The following is an 18,885-nucleotide window of genomic DNA, read 5'->3' as shown; positions in this document are numbered from 1 at the left end:
TCATTATGTAAAGCGCTGTGCAAACTGTTGGCGCTATATAAATCCTGTATAATAATAATATAATCATTAGTGTCAGTGAGATAATAAGTCCTATTTTTTGTCACTGAGAACAAATTTTAACTCCAGCCTAGCATTCGTGGCACTTACCTGATCACACACTCCCGCTGCCTCTCTGCTGATGTTGGGGTTATACTCTCACTGTTAGAAAGGAGATGACTGCTCCCAACAGTCTGCTATAATTGCAGTGGCTGGTGATGGAACCCTGGGAGTGTTCCACCAGTCATCACCTCAATGACTCTCTGCACAGCATTCTGGGACATGAGACAGTAGCTGAAATTCCAGAACTGTCCTGCAACATTCAAGGTACTTGGTAGCAATGACAAAGCTGTGTTCAACATTTTGAGATGTTTCTTGGGGCTGCAATTCCTCTGAGCTCAACTAGGTGGTGATCTCACTTATGTCTAGAAAATAAGTCTTTATGAAAGGCAGGAAGTGATGTCCGGTACAAACAGGAAGTGATGTCAGGTATAAATAGGAAGTTCCGGGTGAGAGGTGAGTCAGGAGGAAGTAGAGACAAGACATGGCTGGAAGTGACAGCTGAGGAGGTAATAAGATCTTATTTTCTATTTACACCCAGTAACCCCCCCCCCCCCCCCCGTCATGTCCGTCCTCTTCCTCCATAGTCACTGTGACGTCTTTTATCTCCAGCAGATGATGATTAGTGTTTGGTGAACAGTTTGGTCCGAGCAAAAGTTCAACCCGAACATTGCCTGTTGGCTCGTTCCGCGAACACCCGAATTTCTGGGGCATTCCGCAGGATGTTTGCCCGCCGAGCTCCCCACAATGCACTGCCCAGTGCCTCGTAAGCCCTGATTGGACAAAGTGAAGTTTACATGCTCATATAATCCCCACTCCGCACTATAAAAGATTTCCTCCCACAGGAAGGTTTTGTAGTGTTTTGTTGGTGTGGAGATAGAGCAGGGCTTAGTGATTGCAGGTTAGTGTATTCTTGTGATTTTGAGTGTAAAGTTGGTGTGTCAGTATAGTGTAGTGTGACAGTGTAAAGTGATTATAGTGTGAGTATACAGATGGTCCCTGGGTTACAAATATTCGACTTACAAACGACTCCTACTTACAAACGGAAGGAGACAACAGGAAGTGAGAGGAAATCTACCCCTAGGAAGAGAAATTCACTCCTGTAAGAGTTCTCATGGGAAAAAGGTGTTTCTACTGAAGCTTTAACACCAATCCTTGTTTCCACAACAACCAAACCTTTTTAATATCCAATTGTCATAGGGACAGAAAGTGAGGTGAAATCTTCTGAAGAGCAAAACAAATGTTACAGGAGTGTTTAACCCTTCCCTATGCTATCCACAAAAACCTAAAAATTATTTTTTTGGCTGGAGCTACACTTAAAAATGTACCTGTTCCAACTCACAAACAAATTCAACTTGAGAACAAACCTATAGACCCTTTCTTGTTTGTAACCCGGTGACTGTCTGTAGTGTAGTGTGAGTGTAGTGTGTCAGTGTAGTGTGAGTATAGTTTGTGTGTCAGTATAGTGTAGTATAGTTTGTGTGTCAGTATAGTGTAGTGTAGTATAGTTTGTGTGTCAGTATAGTGTAGTATAGTTTGTGTGTCAGTATAGTGTAGTGTGAGTGCAGTATAGTTTGTGTGTCAGTATAGTGTAGTGTGAGTATAGTTTGTGTGTCAGTATAGTGTAGTATAGTTTGTGTGTCAGTATAGTGTAGTGTGAGTGCAGTATAGTTTGTGTGTCAGTATAGTGTAGTATAGTTTGTGTGTCAGTATAGTGTAGTGTGAGTGTAGTATAGTTTGTGTGTCAGTATAGTGTAGTGTGAGTGTAGTATAGTTTGTGTGTCAGTATAGTGTAGTGTGAGTATAGTTTGTGTGTCAGTATAGTGTAGTGTGAGTGTAGTTTGTGTGTCAGACAGTATAGTATTGTGTGAGTATAGTTTGTGTGTCAGTATAGTGTAGTGTGAGTGTAGTTTGTGTATCAGTATAGTGTAGTGTAGTATAGTTTGTGTGTCAGTATAGTGTAGTGTGAGTGTAGTATAGTTTGTGTGTCAGTATAGTGTAGTGTGAGTGTAGTTTGTGTGTCAGACAGTATAGTATTGTGTGAGTATAGTTTGTGTGTCAGTATAGTGTAGTGTAGTGTGAGTATAGTTTGTGTGTCAGTATAGTGTAGTATAGTTTGTGTGTCAGTATAGTGTAGTGTGAGTGTAATTTGTGTATCAGTATAGTGTAGTGTAGTATAGTTTGTGTGTCAGTATAGTGTAGTGTGAGTGTAGTATAGTTTGTGTGTCAGTATAGTGTAGTATAGTATAGTTTGTGTGTCAGTATAGTATAGTGTAGTGTGAGTGCAGTATAGTTTGTGTGTCAGTATAGTGTAGTGTGAGTATAGTTTGTGTGTCAGTATAGTGTAGTATAGTTTGTGTGTCAGTATAGTGTAGTGTGAGTGTAGTATAGTTTGTGTGTCAGTATAGTGTAGTATAGTATAGTTTGTGTGTCAGTATAGTATAGTGTAGTGTGAGTGCAGTATAGTTTGTGTGTCAGTATAGTGTAGTGTGAGTATAGTTTGTGTGTCAGTATAGTGTAGTATAGTTTGTGTGTCAGTATAGTGTAGTGTGAGTGTAGTATAGTTTGTGTGTCAGTATAGTGTAGTATAGTATAGTTTGTGTGTCAGTATAGTGTAGTGTGAGTGTGAGTATAGTTTGTGTGTCAGTATAGTGTAGTATAGTATAGTTTGTGTGTCAGTATAGTGTAGTGTGAGTGCAGTATAGTTTGTGTGTCAGTATAGTGTAGTGTGAGTATAGTTTGTGTGTCAGTATAGTGTAGTGTCAGTGTGGTGCGGTGTCAAACTGCATTACATTTAGGGGTGTATACAGTGCTATATAGCTTTTTATTTTTTATTTTTTTTTGGTTGCTTCCTTTTTGCTGTTGTTTTTTTAATTTGGTCCCCTGCCTTCCCCCTTTTTTTTTTAAATTGTCAGCTGCAGTTTTTCCTACTGCGACTCTGCTGTCCCCCTTTTGTTTAGTAATTTGTCATTTTTTTATATATTTTTACCATTTCTGTCAGCGGCAGTCTCCATTCCATTTAAACTTCACCAAACAGAACTTTTCTGTCAGTAAAGATTTAACATTTGAGTAATACCCCTCCACCCCCACCCAGTCATTATCTCTGTGATATTTACCAAGCAATACAGACACTAGAGGGTAACACCTCAATACACACGTGCCAATTCCCACTGAGGGCAGCCTGCCTATTCACCCCTTACATCCCCCATCCTAATATTGTACTAACAATATCTTCCAGATAATTTTCTGCAATCTGTCTACTGAGAAACCTGCATAGATTACATGACCACACTAATGAGGATGGACGAAGACCGGAGTCACGTGTTCGAGAAAATTCTGAACCTCACCCTGGAGATCATCTACTTGCTGACCAGAGAGGTGAGGAGGATTCTGGGAGGTCACATGACATCACTCTTATCTCTCAATAAAACATAGACCTGACTGGAGAGGTGGAGAGGATTCTGGGAATGTGACATAATTTTACTGTGTTTTTCTTGAATAGAGTTTTCCTTCTGTGAAGTTTGGAGATCATCTGACCATCACAGTGCCTCCATGTGACTCCCTAAAACCTGAGAGACACAACATGCAGAAGATTCTAGAAGTCACCAAGAAGATGATGGAGCTGCTGACAGGAGAGGTGAGCGGTGCTGGGAATTCTGGGACATTATCCAGTAACAGACAAGGGATGTGTCTGGATGGTGACTGTATCATTGTGTGTGTCAGGTTCCTATAAGGTGTCAGGATGTCACTGTCTATTTCTCCATGGAGGAGTGGGAGTATTTAGAAGGACACAAGGATCTCTACAAGGACGTCATGATGGAGAATCAGCCACCCCTCACATCACCGGGTAAGAGGAGACTTTATTGTAAAGGAGAGAGTGTCATGTACTTGGTAGAAAAGCCTGAGACAATGAGGAAGGCCTCTCTTACACCTTTGGCTTGGGGCCCCTGATAGAGAGGATGGTGCCTGTTGGTCTTGCTAGCAGTGAACCTGAGCAGGAAATCCAGGCCAAGCAGAAGGAAGCCAACCATGGACAACAGCGGAGCAGGACAGTGGCAGGCAAGAAGCAGGAAGGAACAGGCTGGGCTGGCGATGGCGAACAGATGATACACAGGCTGGTAGGTAACAGGAGGTTAGCAGGCACTGACTAGAACTAGGCAGGTCCTGGTAGAGGGCTGCCCATCAGCAGGTAGAACAGCAGAGACAGGAGCATAGTCGGAGCACAGGCCAGAGTAGGTGGTGGATCAGTAGTGTAGAGGCAATGGAAGCAGGGAGAGTTGAAGGTCAGGAGAAAAGCCGGAGTCAATGCAGGCAGAGTACAAGGAATTGTCAAGACAAGCTGAGTCGATAACTGGAGTCAGATGCAGAGTAACAGGTCGCAGGTTAGCTCAGAAACACTGTAGACAAGACGGCACTGATCCAAAGCACTGGCTCAGTTTAAATACCCATGCCATCACTACTGACAGGTGCGTCTGCACTTGTGCATTTCCTAAATGTGTGTGAAGGGCAGTGAGCTGGCCTGTTACCACATACAGGAATCCACCTATTGGGGCCATCTTGCTTGCTGGCTGGCTTGCCCTTCTTGACATTTGAGCAGCACAAAGATCCCCATCATCTGATAAACACATAGAAACAATGTATTCAGTCAGTGTGTGTGTTTCCTACAGATGGATCCAGTAATGGGAACCCACCAGAGAGATGTCCCCATCCTCTGTATTCCCGGGATTCCACACAGGAAGGTCACATCATATCTCACCATCATCAGGTAGATGAGGAACAATCACTGATAGTATCATTAGGATCTGTACATTATCTGCATTGTTACTGTAGCGGGGTTAAACATGCCTAAAGACACTGTTTGATATGTGGGAAGGAACTAGGCTCCCTCTAGTGGTAGCTGCATGGAATTTCCTGGGCTGTGACTTCCTTTTCACAAGATGAAGAAACTACATCTCCCAGGCTGCTTTGCAAGATCCAGGAACTAGGCTCCCTCTAGTGGTAGCTGCATGGAATTTCCCAGGCTGTGACTTCCTTTTCACAAGATGAAGAAACTACATCTCCCAGGCTGCTTTGCAAGATCCAGGGTACACGGCTGCACCGCACGGCACTATGGGGGAGGTTATTTAAAGGAAGAGAGAAGCGCGCAAAGGGGGGGGCCTTTCTGCGCTGGACTCTGAGGAACCAGCGAGCGAGAGTGAAGGACTGACACTGGATATTGGGCCAGAGCCTTTTAGCCTGGAGGGACGACGTGGAACCGTCCCATCTCAAGCACGAGGCACATTCCTGGAGGTCATACTGCTGTTTGCCGAGACCGGAAGTCATCCGCCAGAAGGACCCCGCGCGGCTGGCATATAGCCAAAGGACTGAGACCGCAGTGGAAGCGCGCGAAGGAGAAACTTCTGTTGGTGAGAGGGCACATGCCCAATAACTGACTTTATCTGCTGAAGAGACAGTTTTATCTACAGATAGCGGTAGCGCAGTAGGAGGTGATAAAACCCCGGGGTTTATCACCATACTCTCTCAGGAGACTCATAGACAAACAATAAGGTCTGTAAAGGAGTCGCCAGAGGCTTATCTCTCTCGCAGAAGTTATTGCTCAGTTACGCAGACACCCTGCGGTGACAACTAACAGCTCGTTGTTTTTTCTTTCTTGATCTTTATTCCTAATCTGGATTACAAATGAGCTCTATTCAATAACCTTGCTAGCGAAGATCAACAAGAAAGAAGAGAACTCTGGGGGAGGGACTCAGATAGGCCCACCTACCTGGTACTGTGTCTAGCCTTAATGCAGGAGGAGTGTGGGGGTATTCTTTTACCTTTTTAAAGCTGTTTTAAATAACCTTTTATGGACTTGTATTGTATTGTATTGTATCTCCCCTATTCAATTTGATACATAGTAAACTAAGTTTGGTTAATTACAATCTTGTGCGTTGTTCCATTGTGTCACCCAGAAGGACTACTATTCAAGAAGGTAACAAGGTATTGTTGCATAGTGAAGTATTGTATTCCAACCTGTGTATCTATTTGATAGTCCAGTCCTATTCTGGGTCAGTTGTGCCTGAGGAGGGATCGAGCCAATTTGATTGGGTTGTTAGGCAGGGTGTAGACCCAATAATATAATCAGCAGCTCCTGCGGGGGTGGTGCTACACGTGGGGGCTCGTCCGGGATTTCTACAGTCCTGCAATACAACCCTCTCAGCCATAGAATCCCCTCCCACGCAGAAATGGATCCTGTCGCTGCTGCTGAGTGGTGCAAGGAAGAGAATGTCATAGTGGAAAATGGCCTGGTGGTTGAAATCAAGGGAGAAGCCTGGACTGAAGAAAAGCTCCTCCCTGTTTTGAGGGCACTATCCACAGACAGGAAATTTTGGGTGATTGACATGAAAACTGACACCACTGTCCCACACACGTATGCACTGTGTGAGTGGAGGAAGGGGGTCCCTGATTATTTCAACGGAAACAGTGTAAAAACTACTGACCAAACAGAACTTTTCCTGATACATCCAGGAGTTCCTATTGCGGGTCCCTCATCCACCACCCCTGGGGTATCCAGCCAAGAAAAAGGTGTCCAAGAAGGGCATCCTGAGTCATCACCTTTGTCGACTTTTAGCTCAGAACTGTGTGCTGTTCTTGGGGAGATTGTGGCAAAATGTAGTAGGGACTCCTCGAGCTATTTGATGACTGGATATAGGAAGCTCCGGACATTCTCTGGGAAACAGCCTGTGCCTTCAGCAGAAGATGGGTTCGAAGAGTGGTTAGATACCGCCACTCAGGCTTTGGAGGAATGGGAGGTACCAGAACAGCACAAGAAGCAGAGAATCACAGAGAGTTTAAGGGGACCTGCATTAGAGGCTGTACGTAATCTAAAGCTTAGCAAGAAGAACTGCACTGCACAGGATTATTTGGACATTCTGCAAGATGTGTTTGGTCGGACGGAGAACGCGGCTGAACTTCTCTACCAGTTGGACCACTGTTATCAAGAAGAGGGGGAGAAGTTGTCCGAATTCATTAAACGTCTGGATAGGATTATCCACCAGATTCTGTTAAAGAAAGGAATAGACCACCGGAAAATAGATGAGACTCGTGCACGACAGGTTCTGAAAGGGGCTCAACCTTTAGATCCCATTGCCATACTGTTACGAACTCGTCGAGATGGCGGCATTCTAGAATACCCCGATCTGATTCGAATGGTCAGAGAGGAAGAGGTTATGTTGGACAACAAGAAGAAAAGTCGGCAGTTTGACTCAACTGCCCGGGTTGGAGTGATAAGTGTGGAAGAGGGTGACTCTCAAGTTGAACTTCTAAAGACCCAAGTGTCTCAGTTGATAGAAATGGTGTCCATCCTTACTGGTCAGGTATCCACTCTACCCAAGGGGAGTATATCGGAGAGGCCAGATGAACCTGTTAGTCTCAGCACAGATCCAGAGCCACGGCCTGCAAGATTGTTAACTTGTTTCAACTGCGGGGGAGTTGGGCATGTTAGAAGGGTATGTCCCAGCTCAGGAAATGCTGCCGCGAAACCTCGCGAGCCAGCGGGAAACTTCAGAGGACACCGGTGAAGGAGTCAACCGGGTGTCCGCCAGTCTTAAGGGACTCCAGAAGTGGTGCAGGATCAGGGAAACTGAGTCAGGGGGTCAGACCCAAATATAATACCCCCAGTTCTAGACTCCGGGTTACTGAGGGAAGGAAAGTCAATGCACACCGGGTTCAGCGGGGGCCCAGATCAAGGAAGAAAAAGGAGAAGAGGGCCAGGGTACAGAGAACTGAATCAGACAACCAGGCTACATCAAGAGAATTCCCAACTAACTTGGTCGGGCCCTCCCCAGTGGTCTCGGTTCAGGTGGAAGGAATTTACACAAGAGCCCTCCTTGACACAGGGGCCCAGGTGACTCTTTTGTATAGAGACTTCTATGATAAATATCTTACCCATCTACCTTTGCAGAAGTTGGAAGATCTGGAGATATGGGGTATTGGGACCCAAAGTTTTCCCTATGACGGGTATCTGCCAATCAAGTTGACCTTTGATCCATCAGTGGCTGGTGAAGCGGAAACCTTCGACACCTTAGCGGTGGTCTGTCCTCGTCCACCAGGGGCCAACAAAAGCTCTCTCATCGTAGGAACAAACACTGACCTGGTAAGGCGCCTTCTGATACAACTGGTCCAGGGACAAGATGCTCAGGCGCCAAGGATCCATCCCATGCTACGGCAGGCCTACCAACGATTAGTGTTGGAGCAAGAGACCCCCGCAGAAGGAGTTGGACGACTCTGGAAGCTGGATAGAGCAGAAAAGGTCTTACAGCCAGGAGAGGTGGCCTGTTTTAAGGCTTCTGTTAAACTCACATGGCAACAGCCGGGTCCCTTCATTATCTTTGAATCAGGTCAAAAGGAGAGACAGAGAGGGATAGAAGTGATCCCTGAGGTGATCCCTTTGAAGGTGTTACAGGAAAACCGTGGAAGGGTTTTAGTGAGTGTCAGAAACACCTCTATTACACCAGTGAAGGTACCGGCCAGAGTGCTCCTGGGCCAAGTCAACCCGGCTACCCCAGTTGCCCCCATTGATTTCAAAGAAAAGGAACAGGGTGAAGCGGTTATAGAGGAGCTTTGCTCTGGAAACGCTGCCCTCCCGCCGGAATGGGTGAAGAGGGCCAAGGCACAACTTGCTCGATGTAGGGAAATATTCTCTGAGGACGAGTTTGACGTGGGATGTGCCAGGAGCGCTACTCATAAGATCCGCCTGAGTGAGGACAAGCCTTTCAGGGAGAGAGTCCGGCGAGTCCCCTTAGGTGACTTAGAAGATCTACGTCAACAGCTGGCAGAGCTCAAAAAGATCGGGATTATCCGAGAATCCAGGAGCCCGTATGCTTCCCCGATAGTGGTAGTCCGGAAGAAAAATGGATCTTTGAGGCTTTGTATCGACTACCGAACGCTGAACAGAAGAACCATCCCAGACCAGTATACCACTCCTCGAATCGAAGATGCCCTACAGAGTCTGTCAGGGGCGAAGTGGTTCAGTGTGATGGACTTAAAGAGTGGGTATTATCAGATCCCCATGCACCCTGAAGATCGGGAGAAAACAGCCTTCATCACCCCTGTGGGGTTCTTTGAGTTCAATCGCATGCCTCAGGGGTTGTCCGGGGCCCCTGCTACCTTCCAAAGGCTGATGGAGAGGACCGTTGGAGATATGAATTTGATAGAGGTACTGGTATACTTGGATGATGTTATCGTGTTTGGCAGAACTTTAGAAGAACATGAGGAGAGGTTGGAAAAGGTCTTGAAGAGGCTACATGAAGAAGGTCTGAAACTTTCTCCTGAGAAGTGCCAATTCTATCAGTCCTCGGTCCATTACCAGGGCCATATCGTGTCTGAAGAAGGGGTGGCCACTGACCCGGACAAGCTGGATGCTGTTGCCTCCTGGCCGAGACCCACAAATGTGACCGAACTCCGGTCATTCTTGGGCTTTTGCTCCTATTACAGGAGGTTTGTGGAGGGGTTCGCCCAGATTGCCCGACCCCTAAATGAGCTCCTGAAGAATGAAGAAGATGATGTCCCTGAGTTGGTAAAGCCGGTGAAGTCCACCATAGGCCCCCGGAAGGCTAAGGAATCCATCCAGGATCAGTGGACCCCGGAATGCGAAGGGGCCTTTGTCCAGCTGAAGGAAACCCTAACCACTGCCCCTGTGTTGGCCTATGCGGACCCCACAAAACCATATGAACTACATGTTGATGCCAGCCGAGATGGGCTGGGGGGGGTACTTTATCAGGAGCATGAGGGTCATCTGCGACCTGTTGCCTATGTGAGCAGAAGCCTATTGCCTGCTGAAAGGAATTATCCTACTCACAAACTTGAATTCTTGGCCTTGAAGTGGGCAGTGGTTGACAAATTGAAAGACTACCTGTACGGAGCTGAATTCATTGTCAAGACAGATAATAATCCCCTCACCTATCTGTTGACTACGGCCAAGCTGGATGCAACAGGACATCGATGGTTGGCTGCCCTCTCTAGCTTCAATTTTAGCCTGAAGTATCGGCCAGGAATCGGAAATAGGGATGCAGATGCCCTATCCAGAAGGTTGCATGTTCCACAGGAACCTGCGGAAGAATGGACTCATTTGGCTCCAGAAGGGGTGCGTGCCCTATATCAGGGAACTGAATTTCGATCCCGAGGAGGGTCAAGAGCAGAAGAGATTGGGGTTTCGGCTATCGGAGTACCCAAATGCTACTGCCAGGTGACCCAAGTTGAAGGGGAGGGTTTGCCCCGGCTGTCCAAAAGGGACTTGCGGAAGGAGCAGTTGGAAGACCCTTTGGGAAAACTTCTCTTGGAAGCTCTGGAGATCCAGAGCCCTGAGTTGCTTCTAACTGACTCCCCTCAGGGGGCCCGTCTGTTGCATAGAGAGTGGACCCGGTTACAGATCAGAGAAGGAGTGGCCTACCGGAGAGGTCCATCTGAAGATCTGGAGGAGAAGTGGCAACTGTTCTTACCAGCTAAATACAGAGAGGGAGTTCTGGCCGCTCTTCATGATAATCATGGCCATCTGGGGCCCGAAAGAACCTTTCAGCTTGTCAGGGACAGGTTCTACTGGCCTTGTATGAGGGCCGAAGTTGAAGGATACTGTCATTCTTGTGTCCGGTGTATACAGAGGAAGACTCTGCCACGTCAAGCAGCCCCAATGGGCCATCTACAAAGTCAGGGACCCATGGAGCTGGTGTGCATTGATTTCCTTTGCTTAGAGCCTGATCTGAGTGGCCAGGGGAATGTCCTTGTGGTAACAGACCATTTTACCAGATATGCTCAAGCATTCCCAACAAGGGATCAGAAGGCCTCAACGGTAGCCAAAGTTCTTGTAGAGAAGTTCTTTGTACATTATGGGTTACCACAACGCCTCCATTCTGATCAGGGAAGGGACTTTGAAAGCAGACTGATCAAGAGACTGTTAGATATGTTAGGCATTCAAAAGACTAGAACCACTCCCTACCATCCACAGGGGGATGCCCAGCCTGAACGATTTAACAGGACTCTTTTGGATATGTTGGGGACTTTGAGCTCAGAGAAGAAACAGCATTGGGGCAAGCACGTAGCTGCCATTGTGCATGCCTACAACAGCACTGTCAGTGATGCTACTGGATATTCCCCTTATCGGCTGATGTTTGGAAGGGAGGCTCGGTTGCCAGTGGATTTGGCCTTTGGCATTTCGCCTGATCATACCTCTTCAGCATCGCATAGAGGATATGTGGACCGACTGCGGAAGAGTCTGAAAGCGGCCTATGACAAGGCTCAGGCCACATCTGATCAACGTGGACTGCGGAATAAAAAAAATTTCGACCTAAAAGTTCGGATCCATGACCTGCAACCAGGGGACAGGGTTTTGTTGAGAAACTTGGGTGTCCCGGGAAAACACAAGTTGGCAGACCGCTGGAAGTCCCAACCTTATGTTATCTGCAAGCAACTGCCAAACTTTCCTGTGTACCAAATTCGGCCTGAAGGAAGTGTGGGTCCATTGAAGGCTTGGCATCGGAACCATTTGCTGCCTCTCTCTGAAGCGGTTCGTATGCCCCCTGTGGAAGACTTGTCAGAGGCCCCTTCGACTTCTCGCCGGTCCAGACCAGTTACCAGATCTCAGACGACGCTCCCAGATGAGGGAGAGGGAAGTTCTCCATCTGAAGATTTGGAAGATGAAGAGGAGGTACCCGACTGGTTGTGGTCATCTCAGTTGCCAGAACCCACACCTGCCTCCCTGTCTTCATCTGACTTGGCTGATAGAGGAGCCCTTCGGGCAGAAGCCCCTGAATTCATACCCTTTCATATGCTTCCAGAAGAAGCAGCTGAGGATGAAGGTTCTGAGGAGGAGGTTGCACCCTTCTCTGAAGAAGAACTGACCTCTCTTGAACCATCAGGTTCCTCTGTGTTGGAACATGAGGAGGGGGACATTGAAGAATCCTCAGAAGTGCCTGATCCTAGCACCTCTGAGAGCATGCCTCCACGGGAACAGAGGGAAAGGAGAGTCATTCACCCACCTAAGAGACTGACCTATGATCAATTGGGTGAATGTTCGGAAGAAGCTGCTTTTACCTCCAAAAGATCTCCTGACCAGCCTAGTTCCTCCACTGTAGATTTGGTGGGGGACAACCCTAGCTCACCCCCAGGCACAACTGTGCAAGCCACCCAAGTTTTGGGGGGTCTGTGAGAGATCATGAGAACAAAGTATTGAAGTAGAAAACGTTTGCATTTAAGTTTGTACATAAGGATATTGGGTTTGGCCATTATAATAAGCACAGTTTTTGATGTTCACAATTTGGTTTACTTTGTGAGTTAATGTTTGCGCACATTTTGTTGCTCTGACCTCACTATATGTTTTTTTCTCTTTCTCACCTTTTGATGTTTTTTTTTCAACACAAACTTTAAGATGTAAGTGTTTAAGAAATTGCAAAGGCACATGTGCTTTTTAAAGGAGCACTATATAAAAGCACTAGAAATTAGCACTATATTAACACTGTAGAAATCACTTATTTGCTTATTAATTGCACTTTATCGTTTTACTGTTGCACTGCTATTAGAATACAAAATTGGATATATTCAGATTGACTTATTTCAGCAAAATGTTAATGTTTTTGTTGTATAATGCCAACCTATGCACTAGGGTACATACTGTTGACCTCTTTGGGGACCAAAGTTTTTCAAGTGGGGGGAGTGTGTAGCGGGGTTAAACATGCCTAAAGACACTGTTTGATATGTGGGAAGGAACTAGGCTCCCTCTAGTGGTAGCTGCATGGAATTTCCTGGGCTGTGACTTCCTTTTCACAAGATGAAGAAACTACATCTCCCAGGCTGCTTTGCAAGATCCAGGAACTAGGCTCCCTCTAGTGGTAGCTGCATGGAATTTCCCAGGCTGTGACTTCCTTTTCACAAGATGAAGAAACTACATCTCCCAGGCTGCTTTGCAAGATCCAGGGTACACGGCTGCACCGCACGGCACTATGGGGGAGGTTATTTAAAGGAAGAGAGAAGCGCGCAAAGGGGGGGGCCTTTCTGCGCTGGACTCTGAGGAACCAGCGAGCGAGAGTGAAGGACTGACACTGGATATTGGGCCAGAGCCTTTTAGCCTGGAGGGACGACGTGGAACCGTCCCATCTCAAGCACGAGGCACATTCCTGGAGGTCATACTGCTGTTTGCCGAGACCGGAAGTCATCCGCCAGAAGGACCCCGCGCGGCTGGCATATAGCCAAAGGACTGAGACCGCAGTGGAAGCGCGCGAAGGAGAAACTTCTGTTGGTGAGAGGGCACATGCCCAATAACTGACTTTATCTGCTGAAGAGACAGTTTTATCTACAGATAGCGGTAGCGCAGTAGGAGGTGATAAAACCCCGGGGTTTATCACCATACTCTCTCAGGAGACTCATAGACAAACAATAAGGTCTGTAAAGGAGTCGCCAGAGGCTTATCTCTCTCGCAGAAGTTATTGCTCAGTTACGCAGACACCCTGCGGTGACAACTAACAGCTCGTTGTTTTTTCTTTCTTGATCTTTATTCCTAATCTGGATTACAAATGAGCTCTATTCAATAACCTTGCTAGCGAAGATCAACAAGAAAGAAGAGAACTCTGGGGGAGGGACTCAGATAGGCCCACCTACCTGGTACTGTGTCTAGCCTTAATGCAGGAGGAGTGTGGGGGTATTCTTTTACCTTTTTAAAGCTGTTTTAAATAACCTTTTATGGACTTGTATTGTATTGTATTGTATCTCCCCTATTCAATTTGATACATAGTAAACTAAGTTTGGTTAATTACAATCTTGTGCGTTGTTCCATTGTGTCACCCAGAAGGACTACTATTCAAGAAGGTAACAAGGTATTGTTGCATAGTGAAGTATTGTATTCCAACCTGTGTATCTATTTGATAGTCCAGTCCTATTCTGGGTCAGTTGTGCCTGAGGAGGGATCGAGCCAATTTGATTGGGTTGTTAGGCAGGGTGTAGACCCAATAATATAATCAGCAGCTCCTGCGGGGGTGGTGCTACATTACTATTCATGTCATTTTTTACTATATGTTCAGATCGGAGACCTGAGAGATTCTAAGGTTGAAGTTAAAGAAGAGACAAAGGAGGAGGATGGGGTGATGGAGGAGTCAGAGCTTCTAAATGGACACAAAGAATTCTACCAGATTACTATGGTGGAGTCATCCAGCTACAGAAATCCACCAGAGAGATGTCCCCATCCTCTGTATTCCCAGGATTCCACACAGGAAGGTCACACCATCCCTCACCATCATCAGGTGGGTGGAGTTGAGGGTCTGGAACATAAAGTGATTGAACACTCTGACATGTGGAGACGTTGTGTGGACTCTACAAGATGATATTTTAAATACTTCCATTTTACAGATGTTGTTTTCTGCCATTCTGTTGGTTTAGGGTGAAGATCTGATGAACATGAAAGTTGAGGGAGGAGTAGAAGAGACGTATGTGAGGGATGATCAGCAATATACGGAGGAGGCTGGAATGACGAGGAAATTCAAAGAGGAGGACACTCCTACAGAGATCAGCACAGGTGAACCATAATATATCTTTCTCTTATCTCTGCTGCTACTTTATTATCAGAGATCACATGAATGCCTAGGCTTGTGGTTGGATAAAGAGCATGCACCTCCCAGTCCCCATTGGTTTCCGCTCTTCTAACAAGGCTGTGTAAATGTAGAAGTGATCAGGAAGGAGGAACAAAGGCTCTTTTAATGAAGAGGGGAATAGGGATGATCGAACGGTTCGGGTCCACCATCGGTTCGGCCCGAACATTGGGTGTTCGAGGTTCGGCCGAATTTAGAACTTTTTGCCCAAAAAGTTCGGAATTCGGCAACCAGAACCGCCCAAAATGCAATGCTTCAGGAAATGGGCTTTAAAAGCCCGTGATTGGACCAGAACCATTAGCAAAAGCCAATTGAGGGGGCAGAAGAATGCTAGGAATGTGATTGGAGTGACTAGGGGGTCCCTAGACCAATCATTAGTGAATACGCCCCCCAGTATATAAGATCGCCCCCGCCATATTCCCAGCATTGTTATAATGGACATGGAAGAGAGTGGAAGCAGTTCTGTTAATTTTACTTTAAAAGTGTCATTTAGCTATTTTTAGTGTGAGGAAAGGGATATCTAGTGTAGTTAGAGTGCTCCTTTACACTTAAGTTAGCTTCAAAAATTTAGTTTCTGTAGGGAAAGTGTTAAGTGTCAGGGGACCGTAGTGTAGTGTAGGGTTAACTGACAGTGACTGCTATGGCAGGGTGACAAAACCCTTCCATAGCAGGGTGACCGCTATAGAGAAATGATCATTTCTCTGCTTCGGGACAGGAATGTGGCTTCTCACCAGCAAGCATTTTTTAATGCTGCAGGGGCTGCCACTGCCAGTGCTTTTTTGAGGACATGTTTGATGTCAGACATGACATCTGAACATGTGTATAGGGGGTATATATAGACATATATGTCTGAATATATACCCCTAGACATATATAGGTGTGATAGTAGCAGAAATAAATGCTTGCGCTAATGAAATCATTTACAGTAATATATTTCTGCTACTATCACACCTATATATGTCTAGGGGTATATATTCAGACATATATGCCTATATATACCCCCTATACACATGTTCAGATGTTTTGCCTGCCTCAAAAGAACCCCAAAAAATGCCAAAAAAACGCTAGTGTCAAAAAAAAAAAATGCCCAGGTGTGTTTTTGCTGGCATTTTTTGGGGGGTTTTGGAGGCAGGCAAAACATCAGAACTTGTGCACAGTACCACTATACACAAGTTCAGATGTTTTGCCTGCCTCAAAAGAACCCCAAAAAATGCCAAAAAAAACGCTAGCGTTAAAAAAAAATGCCCAGGTGTGTTTTTGCTGGCATTTTTTGGGGGGTTTTGGAGGCAGGCAAAACATCAGAACTTGTGCACAGTACCACTATACACAAGTTCAGATGTTTTGCCTGCCTCAAAAGAACCCCAAAAAATGCCAAAAAAAACGCTAGCGTCAAAAAAAAAATGCCCAGGTGTGTTTTTGCTGGCATTTTTTGGGGGGTTTTGGAGGCAGGCAAAACATCAGAACTTGTGCACAGTACCACTATACACAAGTTCAGATGTTTTTCCTGACTGCAAAGAACCCAAAAAAATGCCTGCTATTAAACCGGCAAGGTGTTACAGCAGAGAAGCCATATTCCTGTGCTTAAAGTTTTCTAATACAAACAATCTTTTTTTTTTATGGTTCTGGACATGCTACAGAGCTTAAACTTCACAGGTACACCTTTTAGACCCCCCAGACACAAAATCACACAAAAAAAAGTTCTTAAAAATTGTCATTTTTGATAAAAAAGCCAATTATTGAAAAATTAAAAAAAAAAAAAAAAGAGAGATTTTTTGATTTTTACTTTGGATTTAGTATCTGGGGGGTCTAAAAAGTGTACATGTGAAGTTTCAGCTCTGTAGCATGTCCAGAACCCCCCAAAAATTAGCATTTTCTTATAATTTTTATTAGAACAGGAATACGGCTTCTCTACGGCGCTTTTTCTTGCATTTATCGGGCATTTTTGGAGGCAGGCATGACTTTTTTTGGATTTAGTGTCTGGGGGGTCTAAAAAGTGTACCTGTGAAGTTTCAGCTCTGTAGCATGTCCAGAACCAGAAAAAAAGATAATTTTTCAGTAGAGCAGGGATGGTGGGACCCCTCTTTTACACTTATATGATCTTTTTTTGGGGTTCTGGACATGCTACAGAGCTGAAACTTCACAGGTACACCTTTTAGACCCCCCAGACACAAAATCACACAAAAAAAGTTCTTAAAAATTGTCATTTTTGATAAAAAAGCCAATTATTGAAAAATTAAAAAAAAAAAAAAAAAAAAAAAAAAAGAGATTTTTTGATTTTTACTTTGGATTTAGTATCTGGGGGGTCTAAAAGGTGTGCATGTGAAGTTTCAGGTCTGTAGCATGTCCAGAACCAGAAAAAAAAAGATCGTTTGTATTAGAAAACTTTAAGCACAGGAATATGGCTTCTCTGCTGTAACACCTTGCCGGTTTAATAGCAGGCATTTTTTTGGGTTCTTTGCAGTCAGGAAAAACATCTGAACTTGTGTATAGTGGTACTGTGCACAAGTTCTGATGTTTTGCCTGCCTCCAAAACCCCCCAAAAAATGCCAGCAAAAACACACCTGGGCATTTTTTTTTTGACGCTAGCGTTTTTTTTGGCATTTTTTGGGGTTCTTTTGAGGCAGGCAAAACATCTGAACATGTGTATAGGGTGTATATATAGGCATATATGTCTGAATATATACCCCGAGACATATATAGGTGTGATAGTAGCAGAAATATATTACTGTAAATGATTTCATTAGCGCAAGCATTTATTTCTGCTACTATCACACCTATATATGTCTAGGGGTATATATTCAGACATATATGTCTATATATCCCCCCTATACACATGTTCAGATGTTTTGCCTGCCTCAAAAGAACCCCAAAAAATGCCAAAAAAAAACGCTAGCGTCAAAAAAAAAAAAATGCCCAGGTGTGTTTTTGCTGGCATTTTTTGGGGAATTTTGGAGGCAGGCAAAACATCAGAACTTGTGCACAGTACTACTATACACAAGTTCAGATGTTTTTCCTGACTGCAAAGAACCCAAAAAAATGCCTGCTATTAAACCGGCAAGGTGTTACAGCAGAGAAGCCATATTCCTGTGCTTAAAGTTTTCTAATACAAACAATCTTTTTTTTCTGGTTCTGGACATGCTACAGAGCTGAAACTTCACATGCACACCTTTTAGACCCCCCAGATACTAAATCCAAAGTAAAAATCAAAAAATCTCTTTTTTTTTTTTTTTTTTTTTTATTTTTCAATAATTGGCTTTTTTATCAAAAATGACAATTTTTAAGAACTTTTTTTGTGTGATTTTGTGTCTGGGGGGTCTAAAAGGTGTACCTGTGAAGTTTCAGCTCTGTAGCATGTCCAGAACCAGAAAAAAAGATCATATAGGTGTTAAAGTTAAAGGAGGCTCCCGAACCACATCCCTGTTCTACTGAAAAATTATCTTTTTTTTTTTCATGGTTCTGGACATGCTACAGAGCTGAAACTTCACATGCACACCTTTTAGACCCCCCAGATACTAAATCCAAAGTAAAAATCAAAAAAATCTCTTTTTTTTTTTTTTTTTTAATTTTTCAATAATTGGCTTTTTTATCAAAAATGACAATTTTTAAGAACTTTTTTTTGTGTGATTAATAGTCCCTGGGGCATGACCCAGAACCCTAGGCACTTTTTAGGGGCATTTATTGGGTTTTAGGGCTTAAAAATGGTGTTTTTTGATTACAGAAGTTCGGGTCCCATTGATTTCAATGGGGTTCTGAAATCCGAACCGAACTTTCGTGAAGTTCGGGTGTTCTGGTCGAACCGAACTTTTCAAAAGTTCGATCATCCCTAGAGGGGAACTCACAGCTGGTTGGGACATCCACAGAGAACATTTGCTCACTGAAATCTACCTGATCTAGATGGAATCTTGACTTAAGTGAACTAACCCTCTTGTATCTATTGAGCATGTTTTTATATTTTCCAGGACACACAATCAAGAAACCCTCAAAGGATCCTCTCACTTTATCTCCAGGTTGTAAAATGGAAGATGAACACATCACAATAGATTGTGCAGGAGAAAAGACTAGGAGCTCATCTATGGATGGAGGACTTCACAGTGTGGATAGACCATCAAATCCCTCTGACTCTGAGCAACCTCGTACTGTGAGGGATGATGCCGGAATTCAGGGGGAGGAGAAATTTTGC

At 44.7% G+C, this 18,885-nt stretch overlaps 1 protein-coding gene across 1 annotated transcript in view; it reads left to right on the top strand.

The window, feature by feature from the left end:
- Positions 1-18,885, top strand: part of LOC309550292 (uncharacterized protein) — a 979,642-nt gene that overhangs the window by 704,034 nt on the left and 256,723 nt on the right.

This window comes from Pelophylax lessonae, assembly GCF_965119305.1.
Source record: "Pelophylax lessonae genome assembly, chromosome: 3".
Taxonomy (NCBI): domain Eukaryota; kingdom Metazoa; phylum Chordata; class Amphibia; order Anura; family Ranidae; genus Pelophylax; species Pelophylax lessonae.
Note: the sequence above shows the minus strand (reverse complement) of the source record. Positions and strands in the feature narration are given on the sequence as shown.